The sequence below is a fragment of the Culex pipiens genome, chromosome 1, assembly GCF_016801865.2.
Source record: "Culex pipiens pallens isolate TS chromosome 1, TS_CPP_V2, whole genome shotgun sequence".
Classification (NCBI taxonomy): Eukaryota; Metazoa; Arthropoda; class Insecta; order Diptera; family Culicidae; genus Culex; species Culex pipiens.
In genome coordinates, this window is record NC_068937.1 from 138656257 (window position 1) to 138662256 (window position 6000).

The window sequence follows — 6000 nt, forward strand, 5'->3', positions numbered from 1 at the left end:
AGTAAACAACAGATTCGCCCTTTTGTTTTTTGTTCATTTTTCGGGTTTTTAAAGAAAAAAGTGGTGAAACAACTATTTTATCATTGTGAAACGTTACAGTCAGTGATAATACAGTGATATTTGCAACCTCAGTGATAAAAAATTGGTCTAGAAAGCCTTCATAAGGAGTCCGATTCAGGCCAATTCTCGTTGAGCCAGGATACACCGTAAGTAGCAAGTTGGTTTGACGATGTGGTCTGTATTGAAGTGACGTTCCTTGGGGTGTCCCCGCCGGAAGTGGGAGACATGGCACCTGACGACTAGGCCACCCCGCGACGCCATCCTGCCTTCTCAATCTTTGCATAGCTTCAATGGTTACGGAGGCGATGATTTTGTACGGCATTCCTCCTAAACCTCCCTACACTAACTTTTTGTCCTGCAACTGCTCGAAACAGAATCCCCGGATGTTCCCAGAACCGGCAATTTATGGACCTTCATATCTAGATTGTGAAACCAGACCAGATCCGATACTACAATAATTGAAATTAAAAATTTATGTATTTAGGATCATACAAATCTGTGTTTGTTGTGGAATTGTGGTCAGAGACATCAGAAACATACATTTTGATCCATTTTGAGGATTGTCAGGTTAAAATTTACAAAATTATAACGAAAATTTGGTGTTTCTAAATATACGTCGGAACTTGCAGAAAATACTACATTCGCCCCTCGTGATTGGGTGAAAACACAAGGGCGGAAACTCAATTTGGTTTGTTTTGATTGATGTTGTTGATTAGCCCTTTTGTTTTTTGCTTGTAAAACTACGTAGTTTCGGAATTTTGAGATGTTGGAGGGTGTTTTAGAATCAGTTTTGTTCGCTTTACATGATTCTGACGAAAACTCAGTTTGTTTACATCTGAGGGATTCGCCCTTTTGAAAAGTTGTTACTGAATTATTAGGAATGATCATTTTTAAATGTAAAGTTGGCTCAAAACAAACTTCAAGCCTACCTTAGAACCACCCTACCCACCGTCATCCACCCACCAAACAAGGAAAAAGCGCTAGCCAAGCGTCCATCTGGGACAATCACCGGAACGGATATTGGACAAGTGTGGCAGTTAGGCGAGAGAATAGTTTCAAGGGAAATAAACTCTTGTGATGCGGTGCCCTCCCCCTCACCTCGCTCGGCCCTGAGGGGAAGACCTGGCCACTCTGCTTTAAAAACAACTTTTTGATTCCGTCCAGTCGAGAATCTACTTTCGGCAAATGATCATTTGAATAAGAAATTCCGGGGGCCCGGGTGACCTCGAAGGGAAGTTTTTGTTCTTTTTTTTTTTGGTTTTCTTGAGGAGGGGAAAAGGACAATAAATGCGAAATAACTTTTCGCGCCTCGTGTGCTGTGCGTGTGGCCCATTCGTTCTTTTCGGAAAAAAGGACGAAAACGAAAACCGAGTGCTGCTGGAATGGGGGACCAAGCGAAAAACAATAGAAAACCACGTTTTATGAGTTTATTTTAGACGAAAACTGGGACAAGGGATAAGAACCAAGTCAAGCGCTGCGCTGTGTGTCTTTCGCTTTATATGAGAGGACTTTTCTGGTGTGGATTTTTTTTATTTGGAAAGTAAAAAATAAAAAGCACAGTTTATTTTTTTGAACATGCCCTCACCAGCTTCAGCGGGTGGGGCTTTAGGGAAGGTTCATAATCTGTGGTGAATTTTTATGCGCCAAACAAAAATCAATATCGGAAAGACTACACTTTCTGCAGAGCGATTTTTGGGAACCAAAAACCGACTGAAAATCTCGCCCAACGAGGCACAGACACACACCCAAAAAGGCTAAAGATTGTACCGATATTATTAAAAATTTAAAATAAGGGTAATTTGATTTTGCCCCGCCAGAAAAGCCAGAATCGGTGTTCAGTGTCCGGGCCCCGTGCAAATCCCTCCAGGGGGGTTGGGCGTGTTGCGCTAGGGTGGAACCTGGCTGTACACTGTTTATATTCATATTTTCTAATTAATTTTTTCCGAGAAACTTTTTCCCCCTTTCCGTTGCGAAAGCGAAAGATTTTCCCATCGCACCTTGCAACAGTTTTCCTTCAAGGATTAGCTCGCGGACCGCTTTGTGTGTCCGTCCTCGGCAAGGATTTCAATAGGGTTTAAAGTGCGCCATCGCCACCAAGGAAACGTTCGAGAACAGCTAGCCAAGATAAAATTAAATGAGAAACCATATCCTTGCCAGTTGCCCAGCATCGCAGCAACCGTTTGCCAGTTTGGGGTTGGTAGGAGGAAGAGGAGGTGGCTAGTTGTGTTGTTACACCCCCTCCTGCTTGCTCTCGCCCTCTTTCCTTACGGGACACCAGCCAGTCGAAGCAGCTAGCGCAGAAGGAAGACCAACTTGAATAGAGCTAGGAGCTCGAAAGTGGCCGGGATGAAGTGACTGATAAAAAGTGGTGTGGAGGTGTTTTACTTTATTGATATCGTTCGCAGGCGATTAAACGGGCTCGGTGGAGAAAAGTATTGGTTTTTGAAAGAATTTTTTTTTGCTTGTTTTCATAATTTGTACATTAGGAAAATTTAAATTACAATCAAGTTGAAATTATTTGACATGTTTCTGCTAAGAATAAAAAAATGATTTTTTTTTCAAATTCTTGATATCAAATCCATAATTGATCCGTAAAATTAAGGAGCTAATTTTTTTTTTATAGGCTCAAAATATAAAATAATAGAAGTCTAATCAACTGAAATCCATGGAAAATCACCCGTTATTTTGAAACCTATAAACAAAATTTGAGTCTACTATGGTTGAAAATATGCTTAGGTTATCCCAGAACAACTGCAGCAAAGTTCATCGTAATTGGGAAAAACTTGACTGAAGTACAGCTTATGAAAAAAAAAAAATAAAAATTTTAAAAATTTGGATTGAATTGGGAACTGTAATGATATAAATAAAGAAAATCTCAACATACAGAAAATCTCTACGAAAAAGCTAGATTTGAAAAAATCAAGAACTAATTTAATTAAAAGCCGCAACAAATAGTACTGAAATAAAAAATCGCCTAAATTTCACAGCTTTATTTAATATAGTAAATTTCCCCTTTTCTCCTTTTTCCCATTCCTGTGCGCCAAAACATAGATTTTATTTTTTTGAAAATCATTTCTAAAATGAAACTCAACTATTTTGTGATATTTTTGCAATATTTTCCGAAAAATCATTTAAAAGTGTTTTCGGTTGCCTTGGTCCGGATACTATCAAACAGCATTTTAAGTTTTCTTAAGACTTTTTCAAATGAAAGGCAAGATTTTTTTTTAAATTTAAGCTTATTTCCCTAAAACCTTAACTAAAACTAATTTATTTGCGTCCAAAAAAGCTAAATTCGGTTGAAATCGGGCTGATTTGAAAAATGTGATTACGCAATAATCGATGAAAATGTTAAATTTTCGGACCACCCTAAAATGGCGTAGGTCACAATAATGGCCAAATAAAAAAAATAAAAGTCAAATTATTTCGACCAAGAACCCTCAGACCAATCGTTTTCGTAGGGAGCGAAGGTTTTATTTATTTTTTTAACTGTTGTGTTTTTAATTTGCCGAATAACTTGAGTTGAAGGTTCATTACAGTACAAAATAGTTTGCCTCCAATAAAAATCTTGTAAATTATGAGTTCATAATAAAAATTTGCATGAATATTTACCATTTATAAAATTATAAGTAGAAGAAGTATGTAAAATAGTACGTCCGTCCGTCAAATAGTTAAAATCATTGCTTTATTGAAAAAAATATAGCAAAACTCAAAATTATATGATACATTTCTAATTTTAATCGTATGATTGCTTTCATGCTCATGAATATAACAAGTTGCTCATATAAACAACAAATGTGGAAAATTTATTCAATAACTAAACACAAAACAAATCTAGCTAACTGAAATTGTCAAAAAGTTCATTTTAATACAGAATAGTAAAATGTAAATTTTGAAAGTTTGGAAGCTTGAAGGTGAAACATTCCCTCTTTTTTGTATGACTTACCTTAAATATTGTGATCAAAAACAAATCTAGCTAACTGAAATTGTCAAAAAGTCCATTTTAATACAGAATAGTAAATGTAAATTTTGAAAGTTTGGAAGCTTGAAGGTGAAACATTCCCTCTTTTTTGTATGACTTTCCTTAAATCAAAAATCAAATCAAATTATTCGCTCTACAGCATTGCCTTGGCGTTCCCGATTACGGGATTCCTTCTCGAAACTAGGTGTCCGAAGGCTTGATTGTTGAGGCAATTGCAAACCTCTTTTTACACCTAAGCTTCCATCCATCCCGGGATTCGAACTGACGACCTTTGGATTGTGCGTCCAACTGCCTACAAGCGACTCCACCGGGACAGGACCCAGGGAGACGACTCCTACACCTTGACTTACCTTAAATATTTTGATCAAAAATCATTCATGAAAGATTTGTGGATATAAGCTGTTTAACTTCACATCAGAAAATTAAAAAAAAAAACATTAGTTTCTGTTGAATTGCATTTTTTTAATTAAGATTTTCGGTAAAAAAAGGGAATAAAATTGTCAACCTTCCAAAATTTAGCCTACTGTGTAGTATTCGAAAGCTTTTTTTTGCCAATTTCAGTAAGCTAAATACGGTGACAATTCGTTTTGTATTAATTTTTCAATTCAATTTCTTGTTTAATTTTAACAACCTGTCATATTTGTGAATAAACTTGTCATAATGAATTTAAAATCGAGGATAATCTTTAAGAATTGTAAACAAAAATTTGCTTTTTTTATATTTAAAAAAAAAATCTGACAAAAATTGCTAAATATCATTGAATACATATTGTATCATTCTTCCAAAAAATTGAAGTCTTTTTCCGATTTGTGGTCTGAAAAATTAATAGTAAATAGTATATAGTTAGCAATCGATATAACACGTATATCCTTGAAAGTTTATGTTTTTTTTGCAAGATATTTTTTGTATCATGATTTTTCAGGAAAATTTCAAAAAAAAGCTGAAGATAAAAACTTTAAATTTCAATCAACTTCTTTTAAAAACTTAAAAAAAACTCTGAACAACAATTTCGAGCTTTTCGAAGATACAAAGTGATGGAGTCATGTACCAGCTTCAACATTGATGCTCTTTTCAATGCCACTCCGTTCGTCGCCGCCGTCACCCCCAATATTACAGCCCGTGTGCCGTCGCTTTCCTCGGCAGTCCCGAGTCGAGTTGGTTGCGCTGGAATCATCATCCCAGCACAGAAACTCACAAACCCGGGAAGCACACACCAGGATGAGCTCCAGTGAGGGGAGCGTCTGGTGTTTTCGTCCAAATAGGGATTGGAGTATTTGATTTCTTAGTTTTTGGGTTGAAAATACGTCCTTCGACCGCACTAGTTGTAGTTTTTGGTGTTGCCCACCGAAAGCGCTTCCATACACACATATCCCGTCGCCGTTGAGTCGTTCCCGGGGAGAGAGGAGGCGAAACCGATTGTAACGTTTACGACTATGATGAGAAAGTTGCCTGATGCTGCCAAGGCATCATCCTCCGCCGGGGTCCTCCAACAAGAGCAGCAAAAAAATCTTGCAAATCCCGTTCCCGGACACACACTCACACACACCACACGGGCACACGGAAAGGATGTTCCGTCGGCGAAACGAGTTTTACACACAAAACACAGCAAAAGTTTTCGACCACCACCCTCTCTTTGGCTGGCTAAAGTGCAAAAATTTTCCACACAGCTTTGTCGAGGATAACACATTCCGAAAAAATCAATATCAGTGGCGAAACATGGGGTGGAAAATAAAAAGGTTTGATATTAAACCTGGGGGCACTACTCGGGGTCGGGGCGTTTCTCGTTTTGGTGGATGTTAATGGCGTTTACTTTTTTTGGACAAAAGATTGAGTTTCAGCACTTTGCCGAGTATGGATACGCAGTAAGCGATCGAAGGGTTCGAATTCCAGAAGAAACCACAATTAGTAACGAAACGCGATACAATAAATTACTCGATGGCTTGGAGAGAGTTTAATTGTTC